The following is a 7,900-nucleotide window of genomic DNA, read 5'->3' as shown; positions in this document are numbered from 1 at the left end:
GGTTAACAAAAATATTCCTATTCCATTTTGCTGCCCCCTCTGGGCCTCCAGTACATGTACCATTGTCATAATTCTCTTTGAGTAACTTATTTTTTAACAAAATTTTAATCCAGTCTTGAAATACAAAGTTAGTTTTCAAAATCCGTTTAAAGTCAGCAGATATAGTTTAATAACAGATATTTTTGCTTTACCATAGAGAATAGGATAATATTCTGGCTATTGGTGAATGTAACAAGCATGTTTGGACTCTTGGACCCGTTCTCCCACCTTCACAGCTATCAGCCTCTACATTAAGGGTCTGTTTAAAGGAAGCAGACCAGACTCTTAATCAAACATGGGGAATCTTGAACCATATATTTCAAATCCCTAATTCATTTCGGTCCAGTGCTGAAGATGCAAACTGGCTATCCACCAAGAAGAAATAAAAGCCAGGCTGGGCCGGAAATTGTCTTCTGGTGAGCTTGGATGATTATAATGCTTTTGAACTACCATTGTGGATATGGAGCTTAAATTCAAGTAATTAGGTAAGCCTTAGTATCAGTAACCATGAAACTACCATAAATTATGTTCTTCTGGAGAGCACACTTAGTGGCCACCTCCCGAACCTAATTAAGTAGCCACTGAGTGTATGTTTGTGGCCTTCTGCTGCTGTAGCCCATCTATTTCAAGGTGTGATACGTTGTATATTCAGTGATGCTGTTCTGCACACCACTTGAAACAAGTGGTTATTTGAATTACTGTCACCTGGCTGTCAGCTTGAACCAGTCTGGTCATTCTCCTCTGAACTCTCTCATTAACAAGGCATCTTCGCCCGCAGAACTGCCGCTCACTGAATGGTTTTTGTTTCTTGCACCATTCTCTGTAGACTTTAGAACAGTTGATGTGAAAGTCCCAGGAGATCAGCAGTCTCTGAGATACTCAAACCACCCCATCTAGCACCAACAATCATTCCACATCAAAGCCACTTATTTCACATTTCTTCCCCATTCTGATATTTGGTCTGAACAACAACTGAACCTCTTGACCATGTCTGCATGCTTTTGTGCATTGAGTTGCAGCTACATGATAGGTTGATTAGATAGCTGCATCAATGAACAGATGTGCTTAATAAAGTGGCCACTGAGTGTAATTAGATCATTAAAACCTAGACCAGGAAACCATTGCTTCACATATTTCCACACAGGAGGTCTGATGAAGTCAAACATACAATGAACATAAACCTCTTCTGCATATCTAGTCATTGCTCATATCATGCTGTGACCTTCACCCGTGCTGCTACCTCTTAAATTTATCAACTGTAGACATTCCTGATAGCAATATTGCTCTGAAATTGGGTGAAACATTACCATCTGAATCAAGACCATAAAAATTCATGACCTTTTATTATCAATGAATAAGGAATAATTACTTACAGATTTATTATAAAAATATATGATTAAATTCATTGCAGTTTGGATATGCTAAAGTAGCTAATAATATTTTTATTAGTCATAAGGTGTATACAAACATTACATAAAATTTCAACCAAAAGGTGACATACACAGTAAAATAGAGTATTAGCTGTAGTAAAGGTAATTGTTATTAGTGTTGCTGTTTTACTCTTGTCTGGTTCGGAAAAAGGAGGAGGCATAGGCATTTGAGAACTAGTGAATCTCTTGAGGACTACAACAAGTATAGGCCTCCACTTAAGAGAGAAATTAAGAGGGCAGAAAGAGGTTATGAAAAGGATCAGGCAAGCAAGGTGAGGCAAAATCCTAAGAGATTCTATAAGTACTTTAAGAGTAAATGGATGGCACAGGAGAAGGTAGATCTGCATGGCTGTCTATGTGTGGGATGAAAAGAAATGGAGGTGCTTTAATGGAATCTTCTCTTCACTTTTACTGTGGAGAGGAAGATGGAGGCTAAAGAAATAGAGGAAATAAGTGGCGAAGTCTTGGGCCACATATAAACTAGCAGGCAGAATGTTCTGGGGGCTTTAAAGTGTATCTTTCCCCAGGATCGCACCAGGTGCATTCTCAGACCTTGTGGGAAACTAAGGAAGAAATTACAGAGGCCTTTGCAGAAGTTTTAACTTCATCTCTGGCCACAGGTGAGGTTCAGGGGACTGGAGAGTGGCTAATGTGGCAACATTATTTATAAAGGGTAGCAAACACTAGCCCGGATGCTACAAAGCAATGACTCTGCCATCAGTGGTTGGTACATTTCCCCAGGAGGTTCTGAAGGACGAGATCTACCAATCTCTGGGAAGAAAGGGTCTGGTTCAGGACAGTCCCAAGACAGCTACGTGCCTGAGAAATGTCGTCAGACAAATCCCTTAGAGTTTTTCGACGAGGTAACCAAGAGGGTAGATGGGCATAGAACAGTTAACATTGTCTATATGGACTTTAGCAAGACTTTTATCGAGATACCTCATAGCAGGCTGGTCTAGAAGGTTGGATTGCATGGGATCCGGGGGAGGAGATGGTGGATTGGATTCATTATTGGTTTGGTGGTAGGAAGCAGAGGTCGAGTGTTATTTCATGGACTGGTGGCCTGTGTCTAGTGGTATGTCACAGGCCACCAATCCAATAAACTATGTAGGTGTAAATGTACAAGGCATGGTTACTAAGTTTGTGGATGATACAAAAATTGGTAGTGTGTAGATAACGTAAAAGGTTATGGCAAAAATTGCAGGGGGATCTTGATTAACCAAGCCTGTGGGTTGAGGACTGGCAAATGGATTTCAATCCTGATAAATGTGAGGTATTGTATTTTGAGAGATCGAACCAGGTCAGGACTTGTACAGTGAGTGGTAGGGCCTAGGGAGTGTGATGGGACAGAGGGACCTAGGAGTCCAGGTGAACAATTTATGGAAAGCAGCATCAGAGGTTGATAAGGTAGTGAAGAAGGCATTTGGCATGCTGGCCTTCATTGGTCAGATCATTGATTGTAGGAACTGCTAGGTTATGTTGCAGTTATATATGAAACCTCGTGTTTTGTGTATAGTTTTGGTCACCCTCTAATATGAAAGATGTTATTACTGGAAACTAGAAAGAACACACCCCACAGAAAAGATTTGCCAGAATGTTACGTGGACTTGGATGCATGAGTTACACAGAGAGGTTATGCAGACTACAACTTTATTCTCTGGAATGTAGAAGATTAAAGGGTAAATTGATAGAGATAAATAAAATCATGAGGGGTGAAAACACATAGTCCTTTTCCTCGGGGAGGAAGTGCTAAAAATACAAGAAGGCACTGGTTTAAGTTCAGAGGAGAGAGATTTAGAAGGGGCATTACACACAAAGGGTGGTGCATATTTGAAATTAGGTGCCAGAAATGATGGTTAAGTTGGACACATTAATAAAGTTTAAAGCCATCTAGATAAGTACGTGGATGGGAGAGGTTTATGGGCTATGGGTCAAATGCAGGCAGATAGGACCATCTCACTGGTTAACACAGTTGGTAGGGATGAGTGTCGCCAAAGGGCCTATTTCCATGCTGTAAGACACTAAGATTTAATTGTGTTTTTTGAATACAAACTGTCATTGGTTTAAACACCTATTCCAAATATTATCAGTATTGTGAGGAGTGGGTAGTGTAGAGGTTTAAGGAACAGAAAGTAAGAGTTACATAGCAGAATCTTGTGAAATAAATTGCCATTACACTTTTTAATTGGAAATTGCATGGCCATACTAATCGACCTCAAAGAAACTAATTAGCATGTTTTGTTAAAAAGGGTCAGACTTATTTCTAGTTGCTATTTCAAGCAACCAGCAAGTCCTGGTGTCTCCATAATCCAGCACATAACAGATGTCAAGAACTTCATGTCATTAATAAAGAATTGACTTAAAAACCCTCCTGTAGAAACAACTTTATACATGATTAAAAAAAATTGTAGAACGAAGAATGAGGCTTTGATTGTAATTTTATCTTTGTGATCTGCCAATATTCATTTTTTTGGATTTCATTTTCAGCTTCTGGAAAATTGCTTCAGTTGCTTAATTAACTTATGTCAACATAATTCCTTCCTATATATACACTATTCTATGATTTCTATTTTCTGATGGTTAATGCAGATCTCTGGATCTAAGAACAGAACAAATAGATTGTAGTTTATAGCCAAATGACACAAAGGTTGGTGGTGTTGCGGAGAGTGTGGAGGGTTGTCAGAGGTTACAGCGGGATATCGATAGGATGCAAAATTGGGCTGAGAAGTGGCAGATGGAGTTTAACCCAGATAGGTGGGAGGCGGTTCATTTTGGTAGGTCAAATATTAACGATATAGTACAGTATTAATGATAAGACTCTTGACAGTGTGGAGGATCACAAGTTCTGAGTCCATAGGACACGGAAAGCTGCTGCACAGGTTGACTCTGTGGTTAAGAAGGCATACGATGCATTGGCCTTCATCAATCATGGGATTGAGTTTAGGAGCCGAGAGGTAATGTTGCAGCTATATAGGACTGTGGTCAGACCCCACTTGGAATACTGTGCTCAGTTCTGGTTGCCTCACTACAGGAAGGATATGGAAACCACAGAAAGGGTGCAGAGGAGATTTACAAGGATGCTGCCTGGATTGGCGAGCATGCCTTATGAGAAGAGGTTGAGTGAACTCAGCCTTTTCTCCTTGGAGCAGCGGTGGATGAGACATGACCTAATAGAGGTATATAAGTTGATGAGAGGCATTGATTGTGTGGATAGTCAGAGGCTTTTTCCTAGGGCTGAAATGGCTAGCATGAGAGGACACAGTTTTAAGGTGCTTGGAAGAAAGTACAGAGGAGATGTGAGGGGTAAGTTTTTTATGCAGAGAGTGGTGAGTGTGTGGAATGGGCAGCCAGCGACAGTGGTGGAGGTGGATACAATAGGGTCTTTTAAGAGGCTCCTGGATAGGTATATGGAGCTTAGAAAATAGAGGGCTACAGGTAACCAAGATCATTTCTAAAGTAAGTACATGTTCTGCACAGCATTGTAGGTTTTCTATGTTTCTATGCCTTTCTTTTTTACAGATCTTTGTTTCAGTTTTGATAATGATGACCATAAGTTTGGACAGAGGTGTCATTTCATACTGTTTTGAGCTTCATTTGATTTTAAAATTTTTCCGAGCTCAATAAAATTAATTTTATTTTTCAGATTGCAAAATCAAATCAAAATATGAATGTGTTTCTCTTGGTAAACAGGAGAAAGTCTGCAGACGCTGGAAATCTAAAGCAACATGCAGTATGCTGGAGGAGCTCAGCAGGCTGGTCAGCATCTATGGCAATGAATAGATCATTTTCAGTTTGGGGCTGAGGCCTTACTTCAGGACTGAGAAGGAAAGCGAAGGTACCAGAATAAAAATGTGGGTGGTGGGGTAGGAAGCTAGCTGGAATATGATAAGTGAAGCCAGGTGGGTGGGGAAGGTCAAGGGGTTGAAGAATAAAGAATCTGATTGGAGAGGAGAGTGATCCATGGGAGAAAGGAGAGGAGGTGGAGACCCAGAGGGAAGTAATAGGCAGGCAAAAAGTTAAAGGTCAGAATGGGGAATAGAGGGCGAGTGGGGAGAGTTTTTATCTACCAGAAGGAGAAGTTGATATTCATGTAATCAGCTTGGACTCTACACAGACAGAATATAAAGTGTTGCTCCTCCACCCCGAGGGTGGCCTCACCTTGGCACAAGAGGAGACCACTGACCTTTTTGTTTCTCTTTGTACTGCATTGAAAAATGTCACAGGGATCTGGAATGGCCTGGCAGTGGATGTCTTTGTGACTTATCTCATTTTTTTGCACAAAACTCCTAGAAATAAAGACACAGGAGTCCTCAAGAAGTAAAATAAAATTCGATTTTCCCTTTGCTAATTGACTTGTTGAGTTCCTCCAATAATTTGCTTCATTTAAAAATAAATTAATGAAAATGCACGAAAATAAATTCATCTGCTGGAGATGAGAATCTACAACTAAAGCACAAAATACTGGAAACACGCAGAAGGTCAGTCAAAGTCTGCAGAAAGATGTCCTTCAGTTCAAAGACCTGTCATCAGAAAGAGGGAAAATGAATTAGCTTTACATTGTAGAGAGGTTAGATGAGGGTTGGACAGGAATAAAGGGAATATCTGTGAGAGGGTGAGGTCATGGTTGACATGGACATAGGTTCTCTAGCTGATGAGTTAATGGGGAAGTAGAACAGTTACAGAGTGCGAATACAAACAAAGGAATGTAAAGGTTATGAAATGCAGATCATAGAGCATGGCCACTGGGTCACATTGTGCTGAAGGAGATGGGTGCAAATATCCCTCCTGGACAGAACAATTAAAGAGCACCCTGTCCTTACCTTCTACTCCACCAATGTCTACATTCAATGGATCGTCCTTTTCACCAGCTGCAACAAGATTCAGTCAAAAAAGTGAAAGTAAATTTATTTTCAAAGTACATATATGTCACCATCTACCATATTGTGATTAATTTCCTTGCAAGCATGTACAGGCAGATATAGAAAAGCAGTACAGAAACATAGAAAACCTATAGCACAATACAGGCCCTTCGGCCCAATTAGTTATGAAAATCTGCACATAAATAATTACTGACAAAAACTAATATGCAAAAGTAGACAAATGGTGCAAATAAAAATACTGTATAATACAATGATATCCATCACTTGATACAGCTTCTCCTCACCTTTCAAAGAGAGAGTACCCTTCGAGACTTCTCAGGTCTGCCAATCTTTCCACTTCTTACAGCGCCTTCCTTTGCAGCTGCAGGAGATTGAAGCCCTCTCCATCCAACTCTTCCCTTCCCACCATCCATGAACCTAAATAGAACTTTCAAATGAAGCACCTTTTAGTCCAGTCTGCACTGTGCTTTCACAGTTTGCCCTCGTCTACATTGGAAAGACCAAAAATCAGATTGTGGTTTGTGGAATGCTCACCTGCCAACTGTCCTCATTTCATCATTTTTCTTCACCTTGTTCGTTTGTCAGAAATAAGGAAGAGAAAAAAAAAATTCCCTCCCTAACTATCAAAATTGCCTTTCTCCTAAACACAAGAGATTCTGCAGAGTTTGGAAATCCAGAGTAACACACACAAGATGCTGGAGGAACTCAGTAGGTCAGGCTGAGTTCACTCCCCTCCACAGATGTTCCCTGGCCTGCTGAGTTTCTCCAGCATTTTGTGTCTGTTACTCTATCTTTGTCCTATTCATGCATTCTACACCTTCTGTACAATTTCAAAATAATTAGGATTCTCTCTTTTCCTATTCTGGTGAAGGATCTTTGACCTCAAATGTCAATTCTATTTCTCTTTCAATCGGCTTCTGCCTGATCTGCTGATTTTTCCAAATATTTTCCAGTTTAATTTCAGAACTTTCTGAGACATTTAGACTGCTTTGCTCTTTCACTCAGTATGTGAGTGGCTACTGAATGGCTGATTATAATAGCTTGTGTCATCCCATCAAAATCAAAGGCACAATTGAGGTCACCAAATTAATGTTAGCGAGATTACCACTGCTACTTACATTGTTTCAGAATGGTGGGCGGGCAAGTGGTTTCCTAGAAATCATGACAGGAAAGTCTTTAAAAGTAGTAATCCCTTATTGGCATTGTACTACATATGATACTTTCTTGATCCAACTGATCAAATCAGAGCCCAGATTAAATGCAGTTTATGTTCTCCATTTCTCACACTGTGGGATTGCCATCATAAAATGGCTTTGAAACTATAAAAGTGCCTCCAGGGTGTGACTGTTCTTCTACATAGTTTTTAAAACTGAGTTCTGATCTCAAACTAAGATAAAGTGCTCAGTCAAACACTTGCCAATACAATATGACTTACTTAATAAATTATGTTTCCATTTTTATGTCAGTTCGTTTCGATAATTCACAGCTGAAAGTTCACAGGCTCATTGCTGCAGGGAGGAATGAACAGGGAGAGCGAGCAATATCAGCCTG

General features: G+C 40.1%; 1 long non-coding RNA gene across 1 annotated transcript; it reads right to left on the bottom strand.

Annotated features, from left to right (window-relative positions):
• Positions 1 to 5,313: 5,313 nt before the first annotated feature.
• Positions 5,314 to 6,745, bottom strand: LOC140737247 (uncharacterized). Its single transcript, XR_012101088.1, has 3 exons — positions 6,634 to 6,745; positions 6,290 to 6,337; positions 5,314 to 5,989 (listed from the first exon to the last, which is right to left on the bottom strand). It is a non-coding gene; the product is annotated as an uncharacterized lncRNA (long non-coding RNA).
• Between the last annotated feature and the right edge of the window lie 1,155 nt (positions 6,746 to 7,900).

This window comes from Hemitrygon akajei, chromosome 2, assembly GCF_048418815.1.
Source record: "Hemitrygon akajei chromosome 2, sHemAka1.3, whole genome shotgun sequence".
In the NCBI taxonomy this organism is placed as follows: domain Eukaryota; kingdom Metazoa; phylum Chordata; class Chondrichthyes; order Myliobatiformes; family Dasyatidae; genus Hemitrygon; species Hemitrygon akajei.
Note: the sequence above shows the minus strand (reverse complement) of the source record. Positions and strands in the feature narration are given on the sequence as shown.